Raw genomic sequence first — 21,934 nt, forward strand, 5'->3', positions numbered from 1 at the left:
TTTTTTCATTTCTTCCTTTCTTCATCCTCCATCAACTCCAATAATGAAAACAGGCCAAACCGCAGACGGAATACACATACCACAAAAGACCTACTAACTAGCTTGACTAGGCAGGCTCAGTTTTGGATGTAGCTAATGGGTAAAAAAGGCTAAATTTGGCTTAAGTGGAGCTAAATGGGTGAAAAATGTAAGAAAGGGAAATTTGCAAGCGCCTCCCTGCATGTGACACCGACCACAAACCCGAATGTATGCATTTTACAAGTAAGCGAATTTCATGAATGTGCAATAATGATGAACATGTTATGCAAGGAGTACTACTCTCATTTCCTATGTAAATTGGTCATCGATGTCACCAGTTATGGGCTCTAAAACTCAGAAATTATGGAGTAGGTTGCTAATTTATCAGGTCAAGTCTAAACAGTCAGCTAAATTTGAACAAAAACTCGTAGATATGTGCAAGACTCAGCTAATAACTATAAATTAGATGCAAAGCTCAAGTAAAAAGACAAGTTAAAGTGCAATTTCATCACGGAAATCTACCGTTCCGACTCAACCTATATGCAAAAATAAACGTGAATATTTTATTAATTTTCGTTTTTTATTTTTTATTTTTTATTTTTTTTTTCTTAAAGAACAATGCATATGAAATATGAAAATTAAACGTGATAACAGGAATGCAACAAAAGCTTTTTAATGGAGACACAGATATGGATGCATAACCTCCCCAAACCAAATCGTACAATACCCTCATTGTACCAAAAAATAAGGAAAGTAAATGCAAACTAGAAAAGGAGAGTGAAGCGCGAAAAAACTCCCAAGAATACGCGAAGTAGGAACCTCCCCAAACCAGATAGCAACATGGGAGGTCACAGCTAGCGGCTTCAGAGCAGCTAAGTTGCGAACAAAATGCAAGAGTACCTGCAAATTCGCAAATAGCGTCCGCACAAAAGGATTGCCAAAGCAAAGAGGGCTAAATTGTTCACAGTCTATAGCCGAATAGGCTAATTATTAAGGCACACGACAAAACTAAATAAAGTGTTCAAAATAAATAAAAAGTTCTAAAATTCTGGGCTGCCTCCCGGTAGCGCTAGTTTCAGATAAGTCCCAGCTCGAAATTCTTCTTATCACCCACCGATAGATCTTATTGGCCCACAACAAGGTTGTTGACTGAATGAGATTCCCTCAGCATCCATCAGCTTGACTTTAGGCCTCCATGCCATCCGAGCAACAGGAGAACAACAACTTATCGCAGTGTATTTGCTTCCACTTTTTGCCCTTTTGCGCGCTTTCTTCTTGTACGGCCTAGCCTCATCCATTCCTCCACCTGGGTCATCAATCCACACCGTTCCAGTCTCCAAAGTCAACGTATGATGCCCACCTCATGGGTCCGTCAACTCATCAGTACCTGCAGAAGAAGTAACAAAGGAATTAGCTTTAATTGCAGAAATATCGTCTGAAACAAATTTAGACGACCATTCATTGATATCAGCCAAAAAATTACTCGATCGAGCACTTATGTAGCCCGATTGAAGTATTTTTTCAGAATTTATACTTGATCGAGTAACTTGTGCCACTCGATCGAGGACTTGATTTTCCTCATTGCTCGATCGAGAGCTTTCACCCTCTCGATCGAGTATTTCCTCGGTAATTTCACTCGATCGAGTAAAATAGGGCTCTCGATCGAGTGATTGAGCATGGGGAAGCAAGACAATATCCTCTTGAACGGTATCTTCAGCATCTATGCCATCCTTTTCAGCATCAATAGGCAGAACCGGTCCTTCATAGGGAGTGTCAATCCAGGTGCGAATAGCATAGACCGTTTCAGGTTGCTTAGAGGTTTGCTCGGACAATACTTGAGCCAGCTGAGCATAAATTGAGTTGATAATGTCGTCTTTTTCTTGCACAACTTCTTGCATTTGAAGCGCAAGTGCCTTTACTATAGATGTCAACTCATCAATTTCTTCTTTCTGCTTATTAAGAGGACTTTGTTGCGGTGGCGGCCAAACAAATGGGGGCTCTTGATAGCGTCTTTGCTGAAATGGATGTGGCGACACATGTGAAGAAGAATGGCTAGCCTGTCTACGTCGCTTGAACACATGGACTACATCATTATCTGTTGGACAAACGACAGCTTCGTGCCCTGCAGTATCACATCTCTTACAGTGGACAACCTGTTGCGCCGTAGTGTGGAGCTGAGGTGAACCACTCCAAGACTGTCTACTCTCCAGCTTGCCAGATCCTGCATTCTGAGCTTCAAACTGTGCTATAATTCGGGTGACACTAGACATCTTGGTGTAAGGGTCAAACGTACTCAAGCCTTCCCTTTGACGATCTTTCTCATAGAATCCTATCTAGGTAGGACCTATCAAAACAACACTGAAGGAAAAAGATAAAAACTGCCTCAAGGAATAAATCCCTTGAGGCGGAAGACAAACGAAAATAAACAGATAAATAGGCAAATTGCCTCCCCGGCAACGGCGCCAAAATTTGATACGGTCGTTTCAGTACCAAAAATAATACCTAAATACAACTAACAGAAGCTAGCAGCAAGTAGGGTCGATTTCCACAGGGAGGCAAGGTATCTATCTGTAGTCCATCTATCTATGTCACAATTGGGGGGTTTTAGTTTGGTTTTCTAAACTAATGAAGGTTTAAAGGGAAGAGCAGTAAACAGAGAGCAATAAAAGACAGAAAATATAATAAAGGTGATCAAATAAGAGAGAACATGTCAGGATTTCGGTTCACCATGGCAGTTTATCGACTCAGTCGCAAATAGCCTAGACAATCTACTGTGAGAAGGGTAAGAGAAAGGTCCTTCAGGTCCACTTTCTACCATAGATTTCCACTAACTTAACTTCCGTCCTCGTTATGGTAGTCTACTTTTCATAGCAGGTCTGTTCATTCCAATCTTCCGATCCAGGAATGAAATTAACTAAATTAAAATAATTTAGAAGCATGCATTCAACTAAATTGGTGATACAGTTAAATTGCCATGAGGACAGATTCTCACATATAAATTGTCTAGCCTATTCGCTACATCGTCACAATCCTACCATGGATTCCCTAGTCCTAACATAAAAGAGCTTAGCTACTCATATTACTAATGTTGTCAATATAATAACAATGAATATGCTAACTAGAGACATAATGAAATAACAGAAATTAAGCATAAACTGAGATTAGGGCAGAATAATTAAGATGAAAAAGCAAATATTAAAGAAAGGAAATAAAGAGATTAAGATTAAAAGGAGAAAGGAGATTACAATCATAAGCAATTCCGGCGTAAAGAGTAAAAGTTACAGTGGAAAGTTTAAGGGAGAGATTAAGAGTGAAAGAAATGTAGATCTTTATACATAAACATACTCATATATGTTATAAATTAATTTGTCATAAAATTAAATATGGATTTTATGTATGCAAACAAATGATAAAATAGAGGAGAAATCATGTTCTTACATTGGTGATTTCGGTTTTATGGGCACAAAAGAAATCTCCTTTTCTTTTGTTCTTGAGCTTTCCTTTTGGATGAACAAAGATCCAAGTGTAGGATCTCTCCTTTGGAATTATACCCAAAGCTAACACTTAATAAAATTAATATTATATGAACTAGTACAATATTAATTTTGTGAAAAAGACCCAAAATAATTTGGTATTTTGATCCCCAAAACCGGTTGGGAGAGAATAGGAGAGGAAGTATTTTTATCTTTCTAAAATCTTATTTAGATGAGTTGAATGAATGAATTAATTGAACACACACTAGCATATAGTGTATGACCAAAATTAAGACAAAAATCCTTTTGCCTTTTCTTTTTGTGGAGCCGTGTAGAAGGGGAGAGGAGGAAGAAAAAGGACCCAATGCATGTCCTTGTTTGCCTTCACAATGCAAACTAGGGTTGCATGGCTACTTAAGTAAGTCATCATAATGTTTACCACTAATCTAAACAAACACAATATTTGCTTAAATCTCCCCTTAATTTCGGTATATGAGATAATATGGATTCCATATTATTTTTGTCAATTTGTCTTATGTCACATGTCATATGTAACATAAATTTGTTTATGTATTTTTAACATATTAAAAATCAACGTATTAATAAAAATACGTCATATACAAAAATCGACTTAGTAATTTCATAATTACTTGTACCAAAATATTTTACCAATTATAAATCACAACTGATTGTATTTATAATAATTCATTCAATTTCAATTGTTTCTTTAAACAATAATTTCATCCGAGTAATGATACAATTCGATTACTCAGACCGTATCTCATTTAATCACATTTCAATGTGATACGTAAATTTTACTTCCAAAATCGTCCGTCAATTTTTCAAATAATTTAATTAACTCGCAACATTATACGATTAATTAAATGATCAATTAAAAGTGTTGCCCTATAGGTATGACCTAGGGGGCCAACTGATCACCACCGTCGCACGACAGTAATGTCAAACTCTAGTCAGCCAATCATTACCGATATATGTTGACCAGTTGACAGTAAAAATACTTCCCAATTGTATTCTTTAAAATGAGATTTAATAATGATATTTAAATCATGTGATCGCACTATTGTTGAGGACACATTTCCCAACAATCTCCCACTTGTCCTCGACAAGTGTGCGTCACCAATTCTCTTGTCCTATTACTATCTCCCACTCAATGCAAGGTGTCTTTCAGGTCGTACTTGCAAGTGATCATATCGAGAGTGGTTTCCTCGATCTTTAGAATAACTGTTTGACCGGATTTATCCACTCTGGATACCTTCCGAGCGTGGCCACGCATTTCCAGTTCATTACTCCTCGAGTGGCCCTGAGATATTGTTTTAACCCTGACAAGGGGATGGACAATTCCTATTGCACTCATTCCCTTCGACTAGCCACAACCATCATAACCTAAAATATGCCCATTTGACCCCATTTACGAAGGTCGTAGTAACACAAATCAAAGTTAATCTGAAACTGTGCCATCTTAGGTGAATAGTCTTTAGTCAAAAGAATCGACTCATTAGAATACTATAGTAGCTCTCGCCACGACCAGGCTATATAAATTTGCCAGAACTCTATAAGCGGTCATAAGGCCCGACAAGGTGTTCCTAACAATCTGCCTATGTGATCGACTAGTCATCTCACATGACTGTATGGCACTTGAACTTGCCATCAATCGCATCACACTCTAGTCACTTCGAGACGTCACCTCATACAAGTGACTATGGGCGAATACTATGCTAATCCGTGTTCACTTTAACGGGGTTCAATTGTCTCTACAACCCGTTTGGATGTAACAAAGTATAATAAAAGAGTTTTAAAAAAAAACTCGAACGACAAATGCGATTATCACACATGAATAGTCAATGCCTGATTACTATTTCATGTTCTATAATCTAATTTGATCTTGTACGTAGTTGTTCATTTCAATTCAATTGAAATGACATGACTCATCATGTTTTGCCTTTGAGAAGGCTTTGGTTAGTAGGTTTTATCAATTTCTTGTACCTTACTCAACCTTACTACATACTCTTTTTCCTCTGTAATGTATACATTTGCATAACAAAACTTTCTGAGTACGTGTCGAGATCCAATCAAGACATAGGTCCTCTAGCCTAAGAATAGCTCCCACTGTTTTCACAGTGTGCGGGACTCATCCTTTTGCACATCTCATGATTGCAAGTGTACTCAATTTCCGTTATAAATATCTCTAATTGTTCTTTATTGCCTAGAACGATTCTAGAAAATCTACTTCTTAATTAACATAGCCACAATGGTATCTTAACCATCCTTATGTGTTTTGATTATGGTTTTCTCGGAAACCATGAGCAATCTCAATTGTCAATTGTTACTTGTGTAACGCCCTTACACAATCATTGCATCATAAACACTTTGCTTTACAGCCTTAATGCTTCTGTAAGCACTTAAGGGTAATCTTTATTGCTTACTGGGCAAGGATTACTTAAATTCGATTTTGAAAACAATTCATCATACTCAAAGCATATGAAGTGTTATACATCATTTCCTTTTAATTGATTCGGCAGTGGAAGCAAATGGAATCAATCAAATATGTTCAATATAATTGAACTAGTCATGAATCTTATCAACATAAGACTTCTTACTGACGCTAATATCATGTGGATTTATCTTCATAAATCCGGATATTCAAGATGTATTATAATACTCCAAGAGTCTTAAATCATTCTCAATGATCAATATGTCATCCACATATCGGACTAATTAAAAAAAAATTTCCGTAACTCCCACTAAACTTCATGTATTAACACAACTTCTCGACTTATCGAGAAATGTTTTACCACATGATCAAAATGTTGATTCCAACTCATTGATGTCCTACTTAAGACCCTCTCTTAAGTTTCACATTATCTTAGGATTGCAAGAATCTACTAAACTCAAGACATGTATAGAATACATTCCTTCTATTGAAGAAGTGGGGTTTAGATTCACTCGCTATGTATTTCATAACCTCATAATGAAACACAATCCCTAAGAAGATCCAAATAGACTTAAGCATTTCAATTAGTGCAAAACCCTTTGCAACCAATCAAACTTTGAAATCTGTCTTTATTAGTGCAAAACCCTTTGTCACTAATCAACCAATCTTGCTTTGAAATATCTCTTTATTAGTGCAAAACCCTTTGTCACTAAGCCTTGTATTGAGTTGTGACTTCAACACTCTTATGTAAGTCATATGTTCATTACTTTCCAGAAGTAATCAACTTGAATCAAACAATTTCTTTGTAAGTTATAAACTCTTTACTTTCTTAAAAGTAGCATGAATTCATCATTTTCCACAAATGACGAATTTAACCTCCTAGGTTTTAAAGAAACAACATCTTACACAAAACGTCTCATGTAGCCAAGAAAGACCAGTTTCTTGCGACATAATATTCTTTGTGTCATTGTTTGTGGCTCTTGAATAATTTCTCCCACTCTGTCTTCTAAAAAATAAACTTGTATTTTAGAAAGACAGCTTCACGAGCCGCAAACCCGTCATACTCGTGATAACTGAAAGGAAAAATAAGCATTTATTTCTTGTGAAAACTTACAAATATGGTACATTACCATTTCATATCTCATATGATTTAGTGGAAAAATAATTTAGACAAAAATGATAAAATCCCCAAAAGGATCAAGTAACTCAAAGTAACTTGATTGAAGTCCAAACCATATCGAATAGCGTTTGATTTCTTATCCATCCACACATTATTTCATAATGCGTGCTAAGAGAGATTAACTTGTGATACTATATCACATTTCCTTTGGCTTATATCAAAGTCTTCACTTTGATAATCCCATCACGACTAAATCGTGATTCCTTGAACTCTTTAAACTTCTTCAAAGATTTTTCTATTTACCTTATTAAGTGAACACACTAGTGTCAACTTAAATCATTGGTAAAAGAAAATGATCAACCTATTTTGGATCAATGATTTACAATCTCGATCTCCTTTTTCAACCAAAAGGCACGAGATATCTTGCTTTGAATACAAGATACGCATATACCATTAATAGTCTAATGGTTTCAAGAGTACTTGATAACTCTTTGCGTTCATCATTCCAAAAACTAAGGTTTAATCTTGGGTTACCAATTTGAATCTTACATCATCTACATGATATGTCATTCTAGTTTGGTTTAGAATATAATCACCTTGATAATGGGCTAGCCATTCATCAAATCGTGGTGTATAGGGTCACAAAAGTGAAAACCTCTTTTGTCTCTTAACAAGTTTATATTCTTATTTAGAGTTTATGCACTTAATAGTCATAATTAAGTACCACTTTAAATCCAAAAACTAGATTGAGTATAAAATTACTCTATCTCTCGACTTCATTGTTGCTAGTCGTTATATTCTAATCATCCTATGTATCAAACATAATGATGAAAACCACCACCGGTTTCAAATATTGACGAAGTAATACTAGCAAAATTTATGTTTAATCAAATAAACATTTAACGAAGAAGGTCCCATTAGATGTCCCACAACTAATTTGTTTATTCTTCAAAAATTTGGGGTAGTTTCCTTTCTCGTGTCTAACATTTAAGACAATGGAAACTTTATCGGTCGGGATTGATAGGTTTAGTATCGTCATTCTCAACAACTTTACCTTTAGCATAACCTTGTATCAATTCCATTCTAATTTTACTTCTTTAACCTCGTCCTCATCTTAACGGTTTAAGAGAATGCTCCTACTCATTTCAATGATCCTTTGCTTTGAGAAGCAAAATTGAATTCATGAAGATTACTCTTCACTTGTTCGTTTTAGTCTTAAAACTTTCATTGAAGTGGTTGCGTTATTTTGGTCAATTTTGATTTCCAACAAATCTAGTTACCAAAATTAGAAACAATTCATTGTAAGTAGATGTGTTAGTCAAGAATAAAAAAACCTGTTTGATTATGAATAACTTTAATCTATACTCTTTGCAAGAGATCCTTAGCAATGGTTCATGTGAGGTTTTAGAAGAAAATTCATATTTGTCTTTAGTTACGATGTTTTAATGGAGATTTGAATCAAAATCGAAATGATATCGTATATGAATGTGGTAAAGAAATAGAACAATATAATAACGGAATAGTGGAAAACTTTCACATTTATCGTTTTATTAATACTTGTAAATAACAAGTAAAGCATTTACATAGTGATCTCTACCCAACTATGATAAATGATTCCAAGACCCAAATTCATATTAACTTGGGCACGGTATGGCCGATGAAACCCTTATCAATATAACTCGGTGGATTAACGCTTTAATCGATTCTACTTTTAGAACTCTTGGTCGATAAAATTACTCTAATATTTATCTATAGCCCGGAACACATGCAACTACGGTTGCGAATACTTCCGTTGAGCTCAATCCAAATTTCGAATAAATGTGTCCATGATCCAAATCCACATTAACTTGGGCACGGTATGGCCGATGAAACCCTCATTAACATGAACTCGGTGGATTAACACTCATCACCCACTTCCCCTACGTAACATGGTTTGTACCCCGGTAAGGCCGAGTGCACTCCCTCGCGAAATAGGTTTTCATGGTTTCTACTATTTGGTAAGGCTATGTCTCAATTGTTTTGTTTTAGCGAGAGGTCATGTCAATTTATTATCTATCACGTTTTAAGTGAACTAAAGCGGTGAACTACGATAATTATAATTGACACGGTCAATAAACTCGATAAAATGACAATGCATGTTTAGTTATGGCGATTTAGCGGTGCATGTGACATAAAAATAAAATGCAAGCATAAAAATCCTAGTATGGCCTTTCCTAAAATAGAAAAACTATTTAACTATTACATATTTGGAAACCAACTCCATTGGTCCCTTGAACTTCGGTTGTGGCACGCATCTCGAGGTAACACCATCTTTATGTATCGCCATTCTTGAAGAAATCCGTCTTTAGGAACTCCGGAATGAATAAAATTACATAATAAATTACATAATTTCCTATTATACATTTGTAACTAAAATAAAATAAATCTATTAAATTACAAAACGGTGATACGAGATCACAATAAAATTACAACCGAATCGATATTCCCATTCATTTCGGGAAATACCAATTAAAAAACTAAGGCCATACTAAGTAAAATTACATAATTCAAAATTACATAAATTAAAATTATGACAATCATAAAGAAAATGCAGCATTATAATATGTATAAACACGCTCAATTTTATGCTAAATCGCCTTTAATTAGCCAATATCGTATATTACTCGGTATTTACGGATTTGCGTGATTTCAACATTTTACAATCACAAAAAATTACATAAATTCATATTTATGCATAAGTTAATTACCCTAACCTCTTAGGACTCAAAATTTAGTATTCACTAATAATTTGACCATAATTAACCCGTATTTATAAAATTGTTCATTAATGGACTAAAAATTACAAAAATAAGCTATAAACTTCAAATAAATCACAAAATTTCAAATAAATTTGAAATTTGAAATTTAAACTCATGAACATTCTGGAAAAAAAAACCATGACACTCATAATGTTCAAAATCTTAGGTTAAAAATTTCGAAATTTTTCCGGAAAAACAATGTTGCGGTTTATCGGTTTTATCTAAAATAATCATAAAAAACATGGAAAAATTATATATATATATATATATATATTAACTTTTCAATTTTAGATCTGAAAAAGATAATAAAAAGCAACATTAAACGTTTTTCCTAAGCCATAGATTATGTTTTATTAATTTTTCACTAATAATGTTACTATTTATGCTATTTTTCTTCAAAAATCCATAAATCATGCAAAAAGACTTCTTTATAGCCAATTATTTTACACACATCTTGTAAAATTGCATGCGACAACATAATAAATTTTTATTACCAGATTCGAAATTTAACTCATATTAACCTATTTTTCACTTAAATCCGAATTTAATAATGAAAAATCCATTTTTCGAGCATAACAAGTCCAAAAATTATGAAAATTTCCAGGTTATCTCAAAATAATATATGTGACAACATATCCAAAAATCAACTAAAAATTCGAAGTATAGCTATTTTTAGACCGAAAATGACATTTTTACTCATAAAATCATATTTAAATGCCATTATTGTATTATATGAACAATAAAAATCCGTAAATATAACCAAAATATCCTAAAACATTTTAGGACCAGAAATATTAACATGCATGAATTAATTTCGTGATATATCATAATAACACAAATTTTACAAGTTTTATATGTTATTCTTATAACTCGGAAAAACTTTTAACCGATTTGCATGCAAACAACCGTGGCTCTTGATACCGATTGAAAGAAATGTAGATCTTTATACATAAACATACTCATATATGTTATAAATTAATTTGTCATAAAATTAAATATGGATTTTATGCATGCAAACAAATGATAAAATAGAGGAGAAATCATGTTCTTACATTGGTGATTTCGGTTTTATGGGCACAAAAGAAATCTCCTTTTCTTTTGTTCTTGAGCTTTCCTTTGGGATGAACAAAAATCCAAGTGTAGGATCTCTCCTTAGGAATTATACCCAAAGCTAACTCTTAATAAAATTAATATTATATGAACTAGTACAATATTAATCTTGTGAAAAAGACCCAAAATAATTGGGTATTTTGATCCCCAAAACCGGTTGGGAGAGAATAGGAGAGGAAGTATTTTTATCTTTCTAAAATCTTATTTAGATGAGTTGAATGAATGAATTAATTGAACACACACTAGCATATAGTGTATGACCAAAATTAAGACAAAAATCCTTTTGCCTTTTCTTTTTGTGGAGCCGTTTAAAAGGGGAGAGGAGGAAGAAAAAGGACCCAATGCATGTCCTTGTTTGCCTTCACAATGCAAACTAGGGTTCCATGGCTGCTAAAGTAAGTCATCTTAATGTTTACCACTAATCTAAACAAACACAATATTTGCTTAAATCTCCCCTTAATTTCGGTATATGAGATAATATGGATTCCATATTATTTTTGTCAATTTGTCTTATGTCACATGTCATATGTAACATAAATTTGTTTATGTATTTTTAACATATTAAAAATCAACGTATTAATAAAAATACGTCATATACAAAAATCGACTTAGTAATTTCATAATTACTTGTACCAAAATATTTTACCAATTATAAATCACAACTGATTGTATTTATAATAATTCATTCAATTTCAATTGTTTCTTTAAACAACAATTTCATCCGAGTAATGATACAATTCGATTACTCAGACCGTATCTCATTTAATCACATTTCAATGTGATACGTAAATTTTACTTCCAAAATCGTCCGTCAATTTTTCAAATAATTTAATTAACTCGCAACATTATACGATTAATTAAATGATCAATTAAGAGTGTTGCCCTATAGGTATGACCTAGGGGGTCAACTGATCAACACCGTCGCACGACAGTAATGTCAAACTCTATTCAGCCAATTATTACCGATATATGTTGACCAGTTGACAGTAAAAACACTTCCCAATTGTATTCTTTAAAATGAGATTTAATAATGATATTTAAATGATGTGATCGCACTATTGTTGAGGACACATTTCCCAACAAAGAGAGTAAGTCGCATTCCAAGATGAGTAAAAAAAAGTCCTTATTAACCTAATTATGAAAGCTTAAATAGGAAAACAAAAGTCTATCCCGAAATTAAGCCCAACACGGGTTAATTAATCCCGCGTAACATCAAAACCACTCGATCGAGTAACTTTATACCACTCGATCGAACAAAATTAAGCTTAAACCACTTGATCGAGTAACCCCTAAAATACAACTACTCGATCGAGTAGAAAAAGGAGTCAATCGAACAAAATTGTACTCGATCGAGTACTTTCCAGCGCACAATTCCTACTTTGCGCACTGAACTTCAAATGGCTGCCATTTTGTCGTTACTTGGGCAAACAGGACGATTCCGGTGGCGTTGGAAAGATAAGAGGACATGCTTTCATCTTAAATTGGAATCACCTGAAAGTAAGCACTAGCAGTTTGAATTTCTTCCTTTGCTCGCCTAGCTATCTTACTTCTTTGCGCACCTCAAGACAGCTACATTCCCGCTCCAAATTCACTCTTCCTCCAAATACATGCTAAACAGACAGTAAAAGGCTCGATTTCACTACTTTGTGTTCCATTCCTTCAAATAGAACAAAACAAACCAAAGTAGCATATTCGGGGCATGTCGTAGCGTAAACTACGATAATAGCATAGAAACACGTGCATAAAAAGGCCAAAAAGGAATATATAAAATGCACGTATCAGCTCCCATGTTATATTTGTATCTTATGGGGAGCCGACGATATTATGGTGGTTAGTGAGTTTGTGCACTGCAGTTTGGAACTATTTTGCATTGTTATATAGTGAGTAAGAAGTTGGGAAGTTGCTAAATTTGGATTCGTTGTTGCTAGCTTTGCTTTTTACTCCATATCTCCAAATTCATTTTAGCCCCTTCTTACCCATTACCTCACTTACCCAAATGTAAGTCCTCGGCATGTGTCTTGGTCATTAGTTGGTTGGAATGCATATGTACGGTTGTAGAGACTTTATTCATTTTAGACTGCCTGCATGTTCTTATAGGTCGAGTTAGGTGAGTGTCTATACTTCTTTCTATCTCATGCTTATATATTCACCCTGTGCTTAATTTGTGTGACGAGCGACCCGTGAGAGTCCGAAGTATATGAGTCTTGCAAGGTCGATGGTTCAATAGTTTAAAGTATTGATTTAACTCGTTTGCACCTAATCATTGCCACTTTGTTAGTTATTGCATTAAATTGGCTCGGGTGGACAATTTGTAGCTAATGAGTTTTGTCCGTTCCATTAGTTGTCTTTAGTTGTATTCATAGTTTGCTTGGGGACAAGAAAAGGTTTGGTTTGGGGAGATTTTGATGCATGTATTTTATATAAGGTTTTTACCTCATTTTTACACGCATTTCTATGTTATTTATGTGGCATCTCGCTACAAATACCCCCGAATAGTCTACTTTGGTTTGTCCTATTTTAATTGCAGGTGTGAACCAGAAATGAGCGAAATCGAGCCAGAACTTGTCCCAGTCTCATGCATTTTGGAAAAAGTGAATCGGAGCTTGGAACCTGTCACTTAGGGATGCGTGAAGTGGCTTCGGAAGGTGTCAAGGAGTTCACCTGTGCTTATATAGCTCGATCGACCCATTATGCTACTTTAAATGGTCGATGGAATGCTTTATCCTCCTAGAATTACTCGATCGAAGTCTTTCCTTACTCGATCGAGATAACCGTCCTCTGAAGTCTTCGATCGAGCACTTTGTTCAGTCGATCGAACGGTTTGCCAAGTTTCCTCCTCGATCGAGTGGTTTCATTTCACTCGATCGAGAGCTTTGGTCTTTTAGGCGGATCTGAGTTTATTTCGAGATTGCCTTTTGTAATTAGGTATAAATAAGAATGACGGTAGTCATTAGTACTCTCTTCTTCTTGGCTCTTCTCGCTCTTTCGACTTCTCTACCCTTTTCCTCTCTTAGAACTTGGAAACCTAATCTTCCATTGCTCTTCCTTGTAATCGGTATTCTCTACTTTTAATTAATCAATTTCTTTTGCCTTGTTACTCTTATTTCTTTAATCTTTATTCTCTTTATTCTCCTCTTAGATTGTTAATTATGTTTGATTCTTATACTTTAAGTGTTGTTGTTGTTTGTTCAATAGTCATGCATAGCTAAATTCATTTGCTAGGACATAAGGGAGCCATGATTTTAAGGGAATTATGAATAGGTAATTAGGATCAAATGCGAATTAGATCTATGTTGTCAATCACTGCATTTAATTGTTCTTGTCTAGTCGAGTTGACGTAATTAAATAATTAACCTCGGTACACCTTGACCTGGATCAGAAGATTGGAATGCGTAAGAACTACAGTGAACATTAAAGTATTCTAATGAGAGCAGAAGCTAAGTTTGAATTGTTTTAGGGCGAATAGCGGACCGGAAGGACCTTTTCACTACCCTGTAGATCGAATTTGCCTTGACCTAAGACCCTAGATTAGATTTCTTAAGAATCATGGTGAACCGACTGTCTTAGCTGTTTTTCTATGCTTGATATTTGTCAACTATCTTCTTTCCTTTTCTCTACTCTTTTTCTCTTTTGACCTTCATAGATTAGAACAAACTATTAAAACCCCCAAGAAACAGTTACTCAGACGGACTTAGTTTAGCAGACATTTTCCCATCTCCCTGTGGAGATCGACCTTACTTCCACTAGATACTGTTAGTGTTTTAGGTTTTTATTTTTGGTACTAAATGACGGTATCAGTAACTATCCTGAATAAAATGATCCATGTTCTTTCTATGTAATTTCCTGCAATCAGCAATTGCCTGACAAGTTAAAACTTTTACAATATGTCTCAAAGTACTATACTGAATTCTGAAAACTTGTTTTACGCTTTTCCTGCAACTATTTAGCAAAATATATTTGCATGCTTAAACAAATATTCAGGATTGAGGGCCACTCCACCCAACCTAAACAGCACTCTAATGCCTCACAAACTATGACAAATCTCAAACATTTTGTCACATCCAAAAACTACATAAAAAATAAGCTCAGTACGAAAGACAGGTGTTAGGCCCAGTTTAGCCTGGTCTGACTCTAACCTGGCCTGACCTTACTAGGCTGATTGAGGCAACTAGAGACCGGACAATTCTAACTACTATTTGGCAGATAAAGAGTATTACAGGATAAGCAGGCTACTAAATCCTGGAAGAAAAGCCTGAAGGTAAGTGCAAATTAGCCTGGTAAAGCCTCAAAACAGGCTGGATTAAGAAGATAAACAAGAAATGCAGTTGTATGAACTAATAATCACGTCCTATTCACAAAGAATACCAAGTCTAACTACAAGACCTTATCACTCCCATGAATCCAGACACATAAGGAGGAAGAGCTGAAGATTGGTTAAAGAAAAGAACGAGTCAACCGGATTAATAGGAAGTGTGCCCTATTAATCTGGTAACAACTCCGACAATGGAGGGGAACGTTAAGATTAATACAACGTTAACATTTGTAAAACTATAAATAGCATTTGTAAACAGATGATGGAGGATCAGTTACTTCTTAGTTATTTCACAATTTACCTCTGATTATTTCTCGAATACTCGATTATATTCACAAAATTGTACTCAGCTTATTCCGATAATACAAAGCGATATTCTTTATACTTAGTCTTTCCTTATTATTTATTTATAATATTTTTCCAAGCTTATAGAACTAGATACCCAAATTACTCTTTAATCAAGCCAGATCCATTCAGGGGAAATCCTGCTAAAACAATTGGCGCCCACCGTGGGGCATCTAGTTCTTTAATCAAAAAATCCCTTTTACCATTCTCCATTTAATATTCACATACAAAAATGGTGGAACTCACCTCAGAACAACAATTAGCGGCTGCCCTGGCCAAAATCAAAGAATTGGAGACAATTCAAGAGAAGGCAGCCCAGGCAGAAGCTGAAATCAGTAGGCTTAAGGAATCTGAGTCTAACCTGAAAAAGAAATTGGAAAATCAGGCTTGAGGCTCCAAGACCAGATTCGAGCCAGGAACCCCATTCTCATCCATTATCAAAAACATTGACTTTTCCAATTTTGGAACTCCGGAGAAGGATACCTTATCTGATACCCGGACCATTCCCAATGATGAAACAAACAAAACTGAAGCAGCAATAATGATGGCTATGCTTCAAGAAATTCAAAAACTCCACAGCAAAATAGAAAATATACAGGAGTGCCGGACCACTGTGGTCAAGTAGAAATTGACAGCTTTGCAGATTCACCCTTTGCAGATGAAATTGCAAAGATTGATCTCCCCAAGAAATTTACCGTCCCATCCATGAGAACTTATGATGGGACCTCTGATCCACAAAATCACGTTGCCATATTCAAACAAAAGATGCTGGCCGCCTCAATACCCAGTGAACTCAAGCAGGTCTGTATGTGTAAAGGCTTTGGTACAACCCTGACCGGGGCAGGATTGTAGTGGTTCATCAATCTCCCAAATGGAAGTATCAAGAATTTTGCAGAATTGATCAAAGCCTTCAATCAACAATTCGCAAGCAAAGAGAGACATGGCCAAGAGACCCAAGAACTGCTTCGTTGAGTAAAGCAACTTCCTGAAGAATCTCTCAAAGAATTCCTTGGCAAGATTTGTCAAAGAGAAGGTGGCCATTCCCAGGTGTGACGAAGAAACAGCAGTAGAAGCCTTCAGGCAAGGAGTCCCTCTTGACAGTGACATCTATGAAGACTTAACCAAAAAAGCCTGTCCAACCTTTGCCACTGTTCAATCCATCGCCTTAGAACATGTCAGATTGGAGGAAGATCTCAACTTCAGAACAAACTCGTCTGGAGGAAAGCAAGGCTATGGACACACTAATGAGAAAAGCTCCTACCGAAAAGGAAGCAACCCCGGATCGGACCCTATTCCAGGCCTGAACGATCTGAAGTCAACATGGCAGAAGAACACAAAGGTAACCTTTCTAGCCTACCAACTATTCCTGGATATAACTTCTCTATAAATACTGCAGGATTAATTAAACGCCTGGAAAGCTAGGGAGATACGGTCAGATGGCCCAAAAAATCCGACAACCCCAGGAAAGATCCAACGAGATGGTGTGACTTTCATCTGGACATCGGGCACACCACAGAAGAATGCATCCAACTCAGGAAACAAGTGGCATACCTCCTAAAGAAAGGCTATCTGAAGGACTTAATCTAGCAGCCAAAGAACAAAGATGAAGGACAAAACAAGAGAGATTCAGGGAACGGCAGAGATCCTCCTCCTCCTCCCCCCAGCTATGAAGTAAAGTTCATAAATGGAGGATCAGATATCTGTGGTCTGACCAGCTCGACTGCCAAAATAATATCCAGGGAGTCTAGACTTCAGCCCCCTCTTAGATCCAAGTCATTGCCTGCTATTACTTTTGATGACTCGGACTTGCAGAGAATATCAGATCTACACCATGACAGCCTGGTAATTACCATGCAAATTGGCACAGCTACGGTATCAAGAATCCTGGTAGACGGAGGCAGTTCAATGAATTTGGTGATGCTTGACGTCCTCAAAGCTATGAAGATAGATGAAGGAAATATCATCAAGAAATCCAGCGTCCTGGTTGGGTTCAGCGGAGAAACAAATACACCCTGGGAGAAATTAGCCTGCCAACCTATGTGGAAGGCGTGGCTTCATACGAAAGATTCGGGGTAATGGATTGCCTATCCTTATATAACGTAATCCTGGGCAGACCATGGATCCACAACGTCAAAGCAATCCCATCAACATACCATCAGTGTGTGAAAATACCAACCGAATGGGGGATAACCACCATCAGGGGAGAACAAAGGACAGCTCAGGAATGCTACACCCAGGCTTTGAAACCCTCAAAGTCAGGTAAGTCCCTTGCATAGCAATTAAAGTCACCTGTCAGGGAAGAATATATTGCAAAATCACAGATGGAAACAGGAGAGGTCATTTTGGACCCACAATTCCCTGACAGGAAGGTACTTGTAGGGTCAGATGCACGGACTTCGGTCGGACCCAATCACGTCGACTTTCTCAAAACTAAAATGTCCTGTTTTGCTTGGTCACATTTTGATATGACTGGTATAGATGCTGATATTATAACCCATAAGTTAAATATTCACAAATCATTTAAGCCTGTACAGCAAAAGAGAAGAAAATTTGCTGCAGAAAGGCATGAAATCATCAACCAAGAAGTTGACAAGCTATTGGACATGGGAATGATCAGGGAAGTAATGTACCCTGACTGGCTTATAAATGTAGTAGTCGTCCAAAAGAAAAACGGCAAATGGAGAGTCTGTGTAGACTACACCGACCTAAACAAGGCCTGCCCCAAAGATCCATTTCCCCTGCCACACATCGATGCAATGGTGGGTGCTACTGCAGGCCACGAGATGTTAACATTCATGGATGCCTCCAGTGGATTCAACCAAATAAAGATGCACCCTGCAGATCAGGAAAGTACAGCTTTCATCACTGAAAGAGGAATATATTGTTATACTGCTATGCCTTTTGGATTAAAAAATGCAGGTGCAATCTATCAAATGTTAGTCAACATGATGTTCAAAGATCAAATAGGAGACACCATGGAAGTATACATAGACGACATGGTAGTCAAGTCAAAAAAACAAGAGGATCACATTAAAGACCTGAAGAAAGCCTTCAAGATACTGGAGAAATTCAATATGAAGCTCAATCCACAAAAATGCCATTTTGGAGTCTCAGCAGGAAAATTCGTGGGCTATATGGTGACAAAAAGAGGAATAGAAGCCAGCCCTGAACAGATCAAAGCCATCCTGGAGCTAGAACCACCAAAGTCAGTCAAAGACATACAAAAGATGACGGTAAGAATAGCAGCCCTGAACAGGTTCATTTCAAGATAGTCAGAAAGGTGCAAATCATTCTATAACCTACTAAGGAAAAACAAGGACTTTCAATGGACCCCTGATCATCAGGCTGCCTTTGAAGATCTGAAAACATATCTATCCTCTCCTCCCTTAGTGGCGAAACCAGTCAAAGATTTAACCCCGACAAAGATACACATGCGATCACGGAAATCTTCTTTGTCGGTGCGGTCTGGTCAAATAAGAGGACGGACAACAACACCTGTCTATTACGTAAGTAAAATTCTATTGGATGCGAGAGATCGGTATGGCCTACTTGAAAAATATGTTTTAGCTTTAATTATGAGTTGCACAAAATTAAGACCATACTTTGAAAGCCACCCTATAATAGTCAGAACCAATCTTCCTATCAAGTCTGTACTTAGGAAGCTAGAATTGTCCGGACGAATGTGCAAATGGTCAGTCCAGGTAAGCACGTACAACATAACATTTGAACCAAGGACAGCAATTAAGTCACAAGCACTAGCAGACTTTGTGGCTGATTTTAGTCCGACCCTAGAACCCGACCTAATAAAAGAAGTAAATAAACCGACCAAATGACCAAACACACCTAGAATGGACCCTATTTGTCGATGGTGCAGCCAACATGAGGGGCACAGGCCTGGGGGTAGTACTAAAATCGCCACAGGGGGATAAGATAATACAAGCTATAAGCTGTGCATTTGAAGCTACCAACAATGAGGCGGAATATGAAGCCTTAAAAGCTGGATTAAAGGTATGTATTGACCTTGGTGTGCAAAACCTAAAGGTACGTACTGATTCCCTTCTTATTTTAAATCAAGTAAATAGAATATACACTGCAAAAGACTCAAAAATGATGCTTTATTTAGAAGCTGTCCAGAAGTTAAAAGAGAAATTCCGCAATTTTAATATTGACCAAATTCCCAGGGACTTGAATACCTAGGCCGATGCCTTAGCCGACCTAGGATCCAACTTCATTCCCCTCGATTTTGACAAAATACCCATCGTACATTTATTAGAACCTGCAATAAATAAGCAAGATGAAAGTTTCCCAATATATGTTGCCAACTCTTGGACAAAACCTTACTACGATTGGCTACAACAGGGAATCCTTCCCCTAAATAAGCAAGATGCTAGGGCACTAAAAATAAAAGCTGCTTCATATACTATCATTAACAACGCGCTTTTTAAGAAATCGCAGGCAGGGCCATACCTCAGATGCCTGGAACCACAAGAAGCTGAACAGATATTATCAGAAATACATGAAGGATACTGTGGGAATCATAAAGGTGGAAGGAGCATGACAAGCAAGGTACTCAGAACAGACTATTATTGGCCCACCTTGAGGGCCGACTGCCTGGATTTCAGCTCTAAATGCGAAGCTTGCAAGATTCATGGACCATATATCCATCAGCCATCTGAGGGACTACATTCCATATCCGCACCCTGGCCATTTATGAAGTGGGGCATGGATATAGTAGGGAAACTACCTCAAGCACCCGGACAAAAAGTTTTCATGCTAGCAATGACTGACTACTTCTCCAAGTGGATAGAAGTTGATTCATACAGGCAAGTCAAAGAAAAGGATGTCATAGCTTTCATCAAACACAACATCATATGTAGATATGGCATCCTCTCTGAAATAGTATGCGACAATGGCACGCAATTCGTGGGAAAAAGAACAGCAGCCTTCTGTGCTCAATGGAACATCAACCTGGTAACCTCCACGCCAGGATATCCAAAAGCTAACGGCCGAGGCGAGAATCCGAGAACAAAGTAATAATCAGCTGCATAAAGAAGAAGTTAGAAAGAAGGAAAGGTAGATGGGCTGAAGAGCTCCCCTTGGTCCCCTGGGCTAACAGAACCACGCCTAAAACATCCACAGGCCAAACACCCTACTCCTTGGTCTATGGATGTGAAGCAGTAATCCCAGCTGAGGTCGACATTCCATCAGCCAGGTGCAGCCTGAACACAATAACAAGCAATATACCTCTAATGGAGGATAACCTGGACTTAACGGAAGAGCTAAGAGATGCAGTCAGCATTAGATTGGCAGCATATCAGCAAAGAGTTGCAAAAAGCTACAACAAGACCGTCAAAGCTAGAGTATTCAGGGTAGGAGATCTTGTCCTCAGGAAAGTCTTTCAAAACACAAATGAGAAGAATGCTGGCAAATTGGCCCCAACCTGGGAAGGACCCTACCTGATTGACTCAATAGTCGGCCAAGGAGCTTATAGATTACAAACCTTGGACGGTGAAATTATCCCAAGAGCTTGGAATATTGCACACTTAAAACTATTTCACATATAAAATATATCTCTCGGTCCAGGTATAATTTTCATCTTCACATTTCTTGCCTGACCTGATGTGAAACTAAATGTATGATACTTGCCATTATATGAATAAATGCCTTATATAATTTCTTCTATTATGTGCCCAAGTACTTGTCAATATTCTCATATTTCTATTTACCGAATAGAATCTTCAATATCTGTTTTACATACTGCACTTTACTTAAAACAAATCTTAAAGATTGGGGGCCACCCCACTAACATCCAACTGATACCCAACTTTCACTTGCAAAAACAGGCCTTAAAAAATCGAGCGCAACTTAATATACAAACCTAGAAAACCTTTTCCTGGCTTGTATAACATAGATGGGTCATAAGCCCTCCAGACAGGCAGGGGACATAAGCCCTCCAGACAGGCAATAACCCCACCCATAACACAATGAACTGGCCAGATCCAGCACAAATAACTGGCCTGATCCAGTCGAATAACTGGCCAGTTCCAGTACACAACCACCACTACAAATATACCTTATCAAAACACAAAAAGAAACAAAGACCAAATATTTGTTCAAAACCAACAGAAAATATCCATCCAAAAAAGCTACCCTTACCACATACCTAAAAAATATTCATTCCAGGGACATCCCCCCTGGATGGGCCAAAACAAAAAGGAAAAACAAAAATCTAAGCAGGCTTCGAGCCAGTAACCGACTCACAACCATCCACCATTTCCTGATCACCAGATTTCTCCTTGGAAGCAG

This window comes from Silene latifolia, chromosome Y (assembly GCF_048544455.1).
Source record: "Silene latifolia isolate original U9 population chromosome Y, ASM4854445v1, whole genome shotgun sequence".
Classification (NCBI taxonomy): Eukaryota; Viridiplantae; Streptophyta; class Magnoliopsida; order Caryophyllales; family Caryophyllaceae; genus Silene; species Silene latifolia.